At 38.2% G+C, this 13,881-nt stretch overlaps 1 long non-coding RNA gene across 2 annotated transcripts; it reads left to right on the top strand.

The window, feature by feature from the left end:
• Positions 1–6,737: 6,737 nt before the first annotated feature.
• Positions 6,738–8,521, top strand: LOC110871144. 2 transcript variants are annotated; one of them, XR_004864518.1, is made up of 3 exons: positions 6,738–6,893; positions 7,594–7,681; positions 7,753–8,521. It is a non-coding gene; the product is annotated as an uncharacterized LOC110871144 (long non-coding RNA). The 2 variants fall into 2 exon arrangements; XR_002553511.2 differs by having other exon boundaries at positions 7,594–7,752; positions 7,864–8,521.
• The last annotated feature ends 5,360 nt before the right edge of the window (positions 8,522–13,881 follow it).

The following is a 13,881-nucleotide window of genomic DNA, read 5'->3' as shown; positions in this document are numbered from 1 at the left end:
ACCGATACGGACGATTTCTCGCTGCAAAGCACGAGAAAATCCCGCTAGTTATATTAGACGATTCTAGAATATTAACACTTTATTTTTCACACGTTACGGACGATTTCGTACGTATGCGTTTATGTAAATGTAATGGTATGATATGTGTGTACTTTTGTATGTGTATGTGTTAGTGTATGAATGTATATGCGTGTGTGCATATTATGTATGTGTGTATATAATTAATTTTATTATCAATATAGTAGGAAAAAATAGTTTTTTTTTTAATTTTATAGGGTAAATTACTTTTTAAGTCACTGTGTTTTATGGGTTTGCTAACTACAAGGGTAATTTGGTCATTTACACACAAAGTACAAGTCTTATATGCACAAGAGTATAAGGAACAAGTCTTTAATGCATAAATATTTTAATATTATATATAAAATAAATTACATATTTCCTACAAAAAAAAGTTATATTATTTGTTATTTATCAATTTTAGAAAAATAGATAATTTAAAAAAATAAAATGATAAGTTTGTGGGAAATTTGTAGCAAATTGACAGCAGTTGCTACAAATTTCCTACAAAAAAGGCTATTATTCAACAAATCAAAAAGAAAACATAATTTTAAAAAATAAAATATTAGATTTGTCGGAAATTTGTAGCAAATTGACACCAGTTGCTACATATTTCCTGCAAAAAAAAGTTATGTTATTTGTTATTTATCAATTTTAGAAAAATAGATAATGTTAAAAAATAAACTAATAAATTTGTTGGAAATTTGTAGCAAATTCACAGCAGTTGCTACACATTTTCTACAAAAAGACTATCATTCATCAAATTAAGAAGAAAATATAATTTTAAAAAGAGTAAATTACAAGTTTTGTCCTTTATGTTTACACCAAATTGCAGGCGTTGTCCTTTAGCGCAAAAAGTTGACGAGTTTTGTATTTTATGTTTCAAAATCTTGCATGATTTGTCCTTTGAGCCTAACTCTGTCAGACTTTTTGGTTAAGTATGGTCATGTGCCTTGCACATGAGGGCATACTTGTCATTTCACCTTTCTAGGGGTTATTTTGTAAACACTTAATATTGAAGGACTAAATCTACAAAACTGAAAAAAAAATCTAAACTCTATCTTTCTCTCTTTCTCTATAATCCCAACCATCACCACCATACCCATTTGGGGAATTGGGGATAACCAGAATCAAATTAGTTATGTGACTAACTCAGATTGAGGGGTAAGAATGGGAATGATGCGTCTTACGTCTCGTGTTCTGATTTCATCTTCATAAATCCAGATGAGTTCATCCTCACTACGATGCTTCTAAGATCATTAACCGCATCAGTACTTAATTTATTACGATTCACATACTCATCTTCATATACTTGGTAATTGCTATATTGTTATACACATCTGTACACAAACATTTCACACACTTGCGCATACCTCCTTTCTTTCTCTCTACCCCTACCACCACCATTAACACCACCGCACCACCATTGCACCACCACCATCCCCACCGCACCTCCACCATTTTTACCACCTTCCGTTGACCGTCAACCACCAGTCCCGCCTGCAAACCGTACCTCTACCATTATCACTGCATTCCTCACCGCCGGTTGTGGGTTAGGGAACCTTAATCCGAGTAACAAAAGATCGATCAACACCACCAGTCACCGTCGGTTGTTGGGATTGAATCAAATTTTCTTTCAAGTTTCCTGCTGGATGTGAGTTGTATGAAGCATTGGGACCCATATTTTATATGCAGAAGAATGACAGTTAACTCTTACCATAATGAGGACTGGTTAAAAAAGTTATGTTATGTGTTATTTATCAATTTAGAAAAATAGATAATTTTAAAAAATAAAATGATAAGTTTGTCAGAAATTTGTAGCAAATTGACAACAATTGCTTCAAATTTCCTACAAAAAAGGCTATTATTCAACAAATTAAAAAGAAAACATAATTTTAAAAAATAAAATATTAGATTTGTCGGAAATTTGTAGCAAATTGACACCAGTTGCTACATATTTCCTACAAAAAAAAGTTATATTATTTGTTATTTATCAATTTTAGAAAAATAGATAATTTAAAAAAATAAAATGATAAGTTTGTGGGAAATTTGTAGCAAATTGACAGCAGTTGCTACAAATTTCCTACAAAAAGGCTATTATTCAACAAATCAAAAAGAAAACATAATTTTAAAAAATAAAATATTAGATTTGTCGGAAATTTGTAGCAAATTGACACCAGTTGCTACATATTTCCTGCAAAAAAAAGTTATGTTATTTGTTATTTATCAATTTTAGAAAAATAGATAATGTTAAAAAATAAACTAATAAATTTGTTGGAAATTTGTAGCAAATTCACAGCAGTTGCTACACATTTTCTACAAAAAGACTATCATTCATCAAATTAAGAAGAAAATATAATTTTAAAAAGAGTAAATTACAAGTTTTGTCCTTTATGTTTACACCAAATTACAGGCGTTGTCCTTTAGCGCAAAAAGTTGACGAGTTTTGTATTTTATGTTTCAAAATCTTGCACGATTTGTCCTTTGAGCCTAACTCTGTCAGACTTTTTGGTTAAGTATGGTCATGTGCCTTGCACATGAGGGCATACTTGTCATTTCACCTTTCTAGGGGTTATTTTGTAAACACTTATTATTGAAGGACTAAATCTACAAAACTGAAAAAAAAAATCTAAACTCTATCTTTCTCTCTTTCTCTATAATCCCAACCATCACCACCATACCCATTTGGGGAATTGGGGATAACCAGAATCAAATTAGTTATGTGACTAACTCAGATTGAGGGGTAAGAATGGGAATGATGCGTCTTACGTCTCGTGTTCTGATTTCATCTTCATAAATCCAGATGAGTTCATCCTCACTACGATGCTTCTAAGATCATTAACCGCATCAGTACTTAATTTATTACGATTCACATACTCATCTTCATATACTTGGTAATTGCTAGAAGAATTGTCCATCATTGTGGTCAAATTGGTGTGAGAATTAGGGTTTAGAGATGAGGTTGACTTGGCGTTGACTTTTAAGATAATTACGAAACTCATACCATATTATACCATATATTATACGATACTATACTATGTTGTACCATACGATACAATCTTATACAGTACCATACGATACAATCCTGCACTACACTACACGACACGGCACTACAAGACACGACGCGATGCAACATGACACGACACTATACTATACGATATAGTATAGTATACTATATTACATTGTGTGATACGATACGGTCCTACACTACACTACACTACACTACACTACACTACACTACACTACACTACACTCATATACTATGCTACACTATACTATACTATATTGTACTATACTATACTGTACGATGCTATCATATACTATACAATACTACACTCATATACTATGCTACACTATACTATACTATATTGTACTATATTGTAATATACTATACTATAATATACTATATTGTACGATACGATACCATGATGAACTACCGGTATTCACTTTTAATCTAAAAGGCGTACAAACATATCATGATTTTAAACCGAGTGCAGGTCCTATAACGATTCCGAACGTTACCACCCCGAATCCCTTGCGTAACGAATCGAACCGATACGGACGATTTCTCGCTGCAATGCACGAGAAAATCCCGCTAGTTATATTAGACGATTCTAGAATATTAACACTTTATTTTTCACACGTTACGGACGATTTCGTACGTATGCGTTTATGTAAATGTAATGGTATGATATGTGTGTACTTTTGTATGTGTATGTGTTAGTGTATGAATGTATATGCGTGTGTGCATATTATGTATGTGTGTATATAATTAATTTTATTATCAATATAGTAGGAAAAAATAGTTTTTTTTTTAATTTTATAGGGTAAATTACTTTTTAAGTCACTGTGTTTTATGGGTTTGCTAACTACAAGGGTAATTTGGTCATTTACACACAAAGTACAAGTCTTATATGCACAAGAGTATAAGGAACAAGTCTTTAATGCATAAATATTTTAATATTATATATAAAATAAATTACATATTTCCTACAAAAAAAAGTTATATTATTTGTTATTTATCAATTTTAGAAAAATAGATAATTTAAAAAAATAAAATGATAAGTTTGTGGGAAATTTGTAGCAAATTGACAGCAGTTGCTACAAATTTCCTACAAAAAAGGCTATTATTCAACAAATCAAAAAGAAAACATAATTTTAAAAAATAAAATATTAGATTTGTCGGAAATTTGTAGCAAATTGACACCAGTTGCTACATATTTCCTGCAAAAAAAAGTTATGTTATTTGTTATTTATCAATTTTAGAAAAATAGATAATGTTAAAAAATAAACTAATAAATTTGTTGGAAATTTGTAGCAAATTCACAGCAGTTGCTACACATTTTCTACAAAAAGACTATCATTCATCAAATTAAGAAGAAAATATAATTTTAAAAAGAGTAAATTACAAGTTTTGTCCTTTATGTTTACACCAAATTGCAGGCGTTGTCCTTTAGCGCAAAAAGTTGACGAGTTTTGTATTTTATGTTTCAAAATCTTGCACGATTTGTCCTTTGAGCCTAACTCTGTCAGACTTTTTGGTTAAGTATGGTCATGTGCCTTGCACATGAGGGCATACTTGTCATTTCACCTTTCTAGGGGTTATTTTGTAAACACTTAATATTGAAGGACTAAATCTACAAAACTGAAAAAAAAAAATCTAAACTCTATCTTTCTCTCTTTCTCTATAATCCCAACCATCACCACCATACCCATTTGGGGAATTGGGGATAACCAGAATCAAATTAGTTATGTGACTAACTCAGATTGAGGGGTAAGAATGGGAATGATGCGTCTTACGTCTCGTGTTCTGATTTCATCTTCATAAATCCAGATGAGTTCATCCTCACTACGATGCTTCTAAGATCATTAACCGCATCAGTACTTAATTTATTACGATTCACATACTCATCTTCATATACTTGGTAATTGCTATATTGTTATACACATCTGTACACAAACATTTCACACACTTGCGCATACCTCCTTTCTTTCTCTCTACCCCTACCACCACCATTAACACCACCGCACCACCATTGCACCACCACCATCCCCACCGCACCTCCACCATTTTTACCACCTTCCGTTGACCGTCAACCACCAGTCCCGCCTGCAAACCGTACCTCTACCATTATCACTGCATTCCTCACCGCCGGTTGTGGGTTAGGGAACCTTAATCCGAGTAACAAAAGATCGATCAACACCACCAGTCACCGTCGGTTGTTGGGATTGAATCAAATTTTCTTTCAAGTTTCCTGCTGGATGTGAGTTGTATGAAGCATTGGGACCCATATTTTATATGCAGAAGAATGACAGTTAACTCTTACCATAATGAGGACTGGTTAAAAAAGAATCTTACCAAATAAGCGTAGCAGATGTTCAGCACCATATACGCTTGACGGAGAAACATCATTTTTAACTGATTCGCGATATTGTACACGCTCTTTATCGTATAAAATATAACAGACAAGGCCCTGTCAAAGTAACACCTTAATCCCTTCAAAATCTCTCCAACTGAATCTGACATCCTATAGTCAACACATTATTATGGATCAAACACCAAAAAGGGATTTGTTTAGGGCCGTGAACAGTAGTAACTGAAGATGAACCATCACCGGCAGCGGCGGTGGTGGATCTGGATGACGATTGAGTTAACTCCATTTTTAGATGCAGATTGCTCGGATCAACTAGGCTACCACTGTAACTGTACTGGTTGTTCGATTAGCATACATTGTTTCTTTTCTACTCCAATTTGTTTATAATATATAGTGAATGTGAATGGTGTAGATCTGACGGATACAAATGTACGATTGATTGAAATTAGGGTTTGGATGAAATTAGGGTTAGGGTTTGGGATATGAAGGATATGTATTGTGAAAGGGATGGGAGGCAGTTGGGTGTTTTGTTAGGTTTTTGGAGGGGACAAGGGTAATTTGGTCATTTAACAAAAGTTAACAAAATAATTCTAATAGTGTTAGAAATTTGGACTCAAATGGTTAAAGAAAATGCTTATGGGGACTCAGGTCGTTAAACTCTTTGCTTTTGGACTCAACTAGTTAAAACCCATAAAAAATAGGGACTCAAAAAGTAATTAACCCAATTTTATAAATACAATTTTCATTTTGTTAGGATTGTTTTAAGTAGGGGTGCAAACGAGCCGAGCCCGAGCTCAACCAGGCTCGAGCTCGGCTGGATTCGAGCTTTATTTCTGTAGCTCGAGCTCGACTCGATGATAATTTTTCAAGCTCGAGCTCGGCTTGGGCTCGACTCATTTAGTATTTATTAATTAATTTTTATTAATTATAATTATTGTTATACATATAATTTAGTTATTTTTTATATTTATATTAATGGTAAATATTATTATTTAAATATATGTTTAATATATTAATAAAAAATATATAAAAAGAAAGCTCGTTAAGGCTCGCGAGCCGGCTCGAGCTCGATAAGCGAAGCTCGGGCTCGTTTACTAAACGAGCTTGTTTTTAGGATCGGGCTCGAGCTCGTTTAAGCTCGGCTTGTTCGAGTTTTTTTTCGAGCCGAGCTCGAGTAGCTCGCGAGTAGCTCGGCTCGTTTACACCCCTAGTTTTAAGAAATTAAATTAATTAACCCATGTAGAGTTGACCAGTCAAAAAAATTCATATCTCATCCCTAACCAGCGCCAAACATCTACCCTTATTTTCATTTCCCTCCTAATCTTCACCCCATTTCCCCAACTCTTGCTGCCAAGGTCTTGCAACCCCTCTGACCAATCCCCACCTCTTGCCGCCGTCACCACCACTTCCACACCTCTGCTGCCGTCACCGTCACCACTTACCCACTAACATCCAAAATTGGTATGTACATTAAGTTCTTTGTAATTTCAGTAGATTTCTGTCATTTTTTAGTTTAATACACATACATCCTAGTCGATTGGGTGGGTCTTTTGTCCATTTGAGGTTTTGATTCCATGATGTTTGAGTTTTTTAGTAAAAGACAAGTGTTGTTAGGGTTTCGGGTCTAGGTCTAGGTTATGGGTTGGGCTTGGCTGTTAAGGGTTGTTACAGGTTGCGGGTTGGGTTGGGTTGGGTATTCAGCTTGTTGCGGGTTGGTCTGTTTTACTGGTTGATTGTTCGCCGGTTCAACCAATCAGATCAGCAACCGGCTGGCCCAAACAAAGGCGGTTCAGGGGCACTTGACCGGGGCGGTTATGTAGGCGATTTCTAGTCCTGTCCAGTTCAGTTCTGAGATAATTGTATTTTGTCAAGTGACCATTTTAGCTAGGAGTGTGTAACATTTGAGTAAAAGTAATTAACCTAAACTAGTATCCGAATAGGCGAATACTCTTGTTTGTGTCCTGGTTACAGTTATAGCCCAATAGTGGACGTGTAGTTTGCTACCCGTCAGTATCAGCCTGGTCCAAAACCGGGTTTTCTTTATTTAACTTTATCCTCTGATATTAGGTTTTAATCGCTATTCACGGGCTAGTTAGATGATTTTCGGTTCGAATTTGGTCTAGTAAAAGTAACGGTTTATTGTGTGATTGCAATATTGCAGGATAATACTAGGAAGTGTGACACATTATTTGGTGACTCATGCACCTTGTCCAGTTACCATTGTCAAAGAGAAGCCTTGATCTACTTAGGTACTATCAATAATGCATGATGTATTACTACTTCATGCAGTTGTGTTATCCTTTATTTATATTTGTCTCAGGTATGTGTTATGCCAATTATATCATTTAAGTTTATAATTGTTGGTCCCAAGCCCGGATAAAGGAGAAGCGTTTTGTTACTAAATTTGTTGAAAATGATAATTTTGCAAAAGGGCCACCACTTTGTAGTTCGATTAGGGCCTCCGAAAACGTAGGAACGGCACTGATGAAGCTACACGTTTATGTAGCTCATATGAGGTATATATTTAATTTACTAGCTACATATGAGGTATATATAGCTCATATGAGGTATATATTTAATTTACTAGCTACATATGAGCAAACTACACATATGTTTTAATCGGGTTATTCGGGTTACCCAAATACGTACCAATCTCATTCCAATCTCATTCCTTTATGAACTTTGGTTCAAATAACTTTGGGTACGACCTTTCAAAAAAAAAAAAAAAAAAATAAATAAATAACTTCGGGTACGGGTTAGGTGACATATGAGCTCACCTTTTGATTGAAAATTTAATGTGACATATGAGCTCACCTTGAATCCGATCTTGGACGTTGTAATGTATAAGGGTGGAGGGTATAGTCAAACACCTTTGGGTGTTTGAGTGAAATCCTAGCCAATAATATTATGCCATGTCAACTCCCCATTCTACTCCACATTTTACACTCAATCAGAGGGTATAGTCAAATAGGGCCGCTCAAACCGCTCGGCGCTCGTCGCTCGCTCGACGCTCGTTCGAAAATTGCTCGGAAAATGCTCGTTCGATTTGACGCTCGGTTGTAAATGAGCCGCTCTGCTCGGTTCGGTTTGTAAACGAGCCAAGCATGAGCAAAGGTCCGCTCGGCTCGGTTCGGCTCGAATTATTATTATTAGTTAGTATATATATATACATAAACACATACATATATAAACATGTATATACACACATATAAATTATACATATACACACACCTATATTTATACACACATACATATATACTTAAATATAAATTAAATTTATAGTTTTATATATACTTCTCTATTAGATTTTGGTCAACTACATACAAATTTAGAACTATATCTATACATACTAACCGATCACGCCAATAAAAAAAATTAATATCAAATCTAAAAGTTAAACCCTAAACAGATAAACGACAGTCTGCCCATGACCTCAATGTTTCATGTCGTTACCCTAAATCAATCGTCTCTTGCTCTCAACGTCATTGATCGTGCAATATGATCATCGCCTCGTCGGCCACAACATTGTTATTCATAAGAAAAATATTATGCCATGAAATGTGTTTGTTTATTAAGATTTAAAAACTTGAGACCCTACATTGTCATGCAATTACCCTTTTTTTAGACCCTACATTGTCACTATCTCTCTGAGCAAATTTAAATCGGGTGACACGGTTGTCCAAATCGCTCGAACTTCGCTCGCCGCTCGCTCGAAATATTTCCTGCTCGGAAAATGCTCGCTTGATTTGTGGCTCGGTTTTAAATGAGCCGCTCCGCTCGGTTCGATTTGTAAACGAGCCAAGCACGAGCAAAGGTCCGCTCGGTTCGGCTCGACTCGTGAACAGCCCTATAGTCAAACACCCTAGGGTGTTTGAGTTATATATTTTTTATTTAAAAATTATAAAGGCAAACGGTCAAAAAATGCAATCAATCAACATCACATCAATCGGTGAAAGGTTACCGATTTTGGCATTCTTTCTCTTGGTCACCGAATGCAATTGAAGCCACGGTGTAATCACCGAATCGGTGACTTGAGTCACCGCACACTTATTATACCCTCCACCCTAACCTTAGACTGCGGGGTATGGGGCGGGAGTTTGGGCGTGGGTAGCGGGAAAACGCCCAAGCCACCACCCCGGGTGGGCATGGGTTTCGGCGTGGCCCTTGGGGCATGGGTTTCAAGCCGGGCGTGGGGCGGATTGGCCATCCTAGTTGGCTGAATATCATTGCTCACCCGCCACGTCATAGCGGGCCATCCCAAAAGTTTTGAATTTTTAAATTCAAACCGTTGGCTTGGCCAAGCGGTCACCCCAACCGGTCACCCAAACCCCAACATCCTCTATAAATACCCCCAAACCCCAACCGGGTGGTCCATCCCAACCCCCACCGTGGACCTACAAGAAACAACTAGCAATACCGGCGACACCATTAGCGGCGACGCCGGCAATAGCGGCGACGGCATCAGTAGTCGCCGCTATTGCCCGGCGTCGCCGCTAATGGTGTCGCCGGTAATAGGTCGATCCGTGTGCTTCAATACAGATTCACTATTGGCCCTTGATGAATACATGATCAAATGGCTGGTGTTCTTCCCAAACAAACACACTTCATATTCATATTTATTTCATTTTCCTCAAAACAAACACAGAGAACTTCAACAAGCATCACCGGAGAATCACCTGCATCTTCGCCGGAGCACCTTCATCTTCACCGGAGTGATACCGGAGCACCTTCATCTTCACCGAAACACATTCGTCTTCATTGGAGCGTTACCGGAGCATCACTGAAACACCGGCTTCTTCACCGGAGCACCTTCATCTTCACCGGAGCATCACTTACAGCATCACTGGAGCACCTTCAACTTCACCGAAACACCTTCATCTTCACCGGAGCATCACCGGAAAACCTGCAACTTCACCGGAGATTGAATGATGATATAATCAGATTTGAATGATGATATAATGAGATTTAAATGATGATATAATGCTCCTTTGTCGTGTTTGATAACTTGCAACATCACCGGAAAACCTGCAACTTCACTGGCGGTGAAGTTTCAGGCGAAACTACGGTGAAGGGCATTAGCGGCAACTGGTTTAATAGCGACGACAGTAAGGTCAATAGCGGCCGATCTATACCGGCGACCCTTTAGCGGCGACATGTCGCCGCTAAAAACCAATAGCGGCGACAAAAAGGGCTTTTAGCGGCGACACGTGGCGCCGCTAAATTATTTGCATAATTACAATAGAACTCTTGTTTGAATTTTGGTGATCACCAAAATTCAAACAAGAGTTCTATTGTAATTATGCAACTAATTTAGTAAACTTCACAAGAAAAAAACGACACGGGTTCGTAAGTTAAGCATTAATGGTGCTGTAGCGTATGCAATGCTGAATATATTACGTGATATAGAAATTTCATATAGTGGCATTATCATAAAAAGTAAAAAATCAACAACTAATGTATACAACGATGTTTACATTAATTATAAATTTATAATGTAGTTGTTGGAAATTTTAGTGAAAATGAGTTTTTCACTAAATATTTTGGACATCAATAATATTTATATATGTGTTGTATAAATAATTATGAGTAAACTGCCATTTTGGTCCCTGTGGTTTGGTTAGTTTTTCCACTTCAGTCCAAATTTCAAACTTATTACATTTGGGTCCATGTGGTTTGTCTTTTGTTGTCATTTTAGTCCAAATCTCAAATTAGATCAGATTTAAAAAAAAAACATGGTTTCTGTCCTTTTCCTCAAGGGCATTTTGATCATTTTATATTTTATAAATGAAAAAAATATAACAAAATCTCAAACACCCCATATCTCTGCACTCTCTCTCTCTCTCTCTCTCTCTCTCTCTCTAAACAACCTCTCTCTCTCTCTTCTCTCACTCCTCTCTCTAGAACACCACCACCACCTCCTCTCCGTTCATCCACCGCCGCAGCAGCAGAAACCGCCATCCGTCGTTCCAATCAAATGTCAGATCAAACAAGAATCCAAACCAAGAATCCCCACAAAGCAAAACCCCTTTACTTCCAGTCACTCCAAACCAAACCAAAACCTAAACCCACAAATTCAAGAACAAGAACAAACAACCCATCTTCATAAAACCCTCAAAAGATTCGAACAAGAACAAACCACCACCGTATCATCACCCCCACCACCGCATAACCCGAACGGAACTGACCTTGCCCCAAATAGAAACAACCCGAACGGAACAGGGTTGCCGCCGCCGCTGCTGATACGCGGCTCCGCCGCCGCTGCCGCTGAAACCCGGCTCCGTCTCTTCGATCTCCCTCTCTCTCATGCATCTCTCTCTCTCTCCGCCGCTCATGGCGGCTCTGCTGATGTCATATGGTCCGCCACCACCAAGTGGTGGTGGTGTTGCCGCCGTGTGGTGGTTCACCAGATAACCAGTTGCCGGAAAAACGAGGCGAATGAGGTTGTTTGGTGGTGTCGTTGCCGGCTGAATCGAAGAGGGAGGAGGTGGGTGTCTGTGTGTGTGTGTAAGAGATGGAGGAGTGGAGAGTGATGGTGGTTGCGGTGGCCGGAGATCGGTGGTGTTGGCGGCGACGGTGGCGGAGGTTGGGGATGATGTGGGGGTGGTGGTGGTGTGGTGTACGTAGTTCAGAGAGAGAGAGAGGGAGACAGAGAGCAGATGTTGAGAGAGAGAGTAGATGGAGAGAAAGAGAGGAATGAAGATCTTTAAATAAAATCCAAAAAGACCAAAATGCCCCTGAGGAAAAGGACAAAAACCAGGTTTTTTTTTTAAATCTGACCTGATTTGAGATTTGGACTAAAATGGCAACAAAATGCAAACCACAGGGACACAGATGTAATAAGTTTGAGATTTGGACTAAAGTGGCAAAATTGGCCAAACCACAGGGACCAAAATGGCAGTTTACTCAATAATTATTTATGGTTTGTGTTCAAACTATGTCCAAATAAAGATAAGATGAATGAGATATCGAAGCTTGAAGTTGTATGTTTGGAACAAACAAAGATGAATAAAATGGATTAGTTTTGTCAACTTGTCCCACATAGGTAGGATGACAAAACTTAAAGTGGTTTATAAGGAGGAGCACTCCTTGTATATTGTTTCCTTAAAGGCAAACACTAGTGGGGATCCTAAAGGGTGCGGAGCACCCTTACTCGTGCACATATGCGCGCGTGCCGTGGGCTATAGGCCCTATGTAGGGCACTTTGAACTTCGCACACCGCCTTTGTATTTTTGTCAATGAGCGCGTGGTCAGATACATGGCGGGTCCGCTTATGGCACACCCTTGGGTGGCGTAGGAGGATGCCATGGCATGTCGATGCGGCGCGAGCTCCTTAGGCGCATGGCGCACGTCATTGGCTAGGGCGGAGAGTGCAGGTGGCACACGAGTATGGACGGTGCATGACCGGGTGGCGTCCTGGTATGCGTAGTGGCACTCGTATGGCGCGCATATGGCATGTCGTGAGATCCTTGAAGCGTGGCGCACGGACTGGCAGGCCAGTTCAAGCATGCGCATGTTTGCATTAGTAACTAGGCGCACTGGTCAGGGTGTCGCGCGCATAGCGCAGGTTCTAGTGCAGTGTGCGCGTCTAGCATATGAGCGGCCTACGGCTCGCATAAGCGTGGATCCGACTGTATGGTGTGTAGCGCGCTTGGGCGCTGGTCACGATCAGTCAACCTAGTCTCCGTCAGTTACGAGATCGTCATGAATTGCTATGACAGTTACGTTGACCACTTCAACTCCATTTTAATGCGATTAAAACCTTTTTATGGTCTTGTAGTTACAAGATTCATTATCTTGGTTAATTCAGTATTAACTACAAGATTAAATGGGTTTTAATGATGTGTAGACTACATTGTGTATAAGTATAGGAACACGGTTCATTCTGAGATATATTGAATAGAAATATTATACACACATGAAGGTTGTCTCTGTTGGATAAAATTTAGAGAAATGTATTCTCTAAATTATTCTTTTACACTTCTAAATATTTCCTATTTTATGAACACCATCATACCCGGTGTTATCTCGGGCGCGAGTGCCATCTCCGGCAGTACAACTACTGCTTCGGTTGTTGTACCCTGGGAGACAGAACCGTCTGAAAGGAGGCGCGGAATCTGTTTTAAGGGAAGCGTGTTGAACACGTGCCTCAACCAAAAACGTCAACGATTTTGCTTGTCTTGCAGCGGAGTTTTGATCTGGAAGGTGCGGTTGAAGTTTCCAAAGACGCTTGCTTGAATCAAGATTGGTACAATTATATTGTATTTTATATCTGTTTATTTAGTATTGTAACCGGTATTGTACTAGTCGAATTTCCCACAAATAACGAGAGTCTCATTATTATTTTATTTATTAATATTTTTAATAAAAAGTGAACCTAGTTCCTACAATCTTAAAACAGACTTTCGTGAAGATTGTTGCTTCAATCTTAAATCCCTTCTCTACGAGGATT

The sequence above is a fragment of the Helianthus annuus genome, chromosome 8, assembly GCF_002127325.2.
Source record: "Helianthus annuus cultivar XRQ/B chromosome 8, HanXRQr2.0-SUNRISE, whole genome shotgun sequence".
Lineage (NCBI taxonomy): Eukaryota > Viridiplantae > Streptophyta > Magnoliopsida > Asterales > Asteraceae > Helianthus > Helianthus annuus.
Note: the sequence above shows the minus strand (reverse complement) of the source record. Positions and strands in the feature narration are given on the sequence as shown.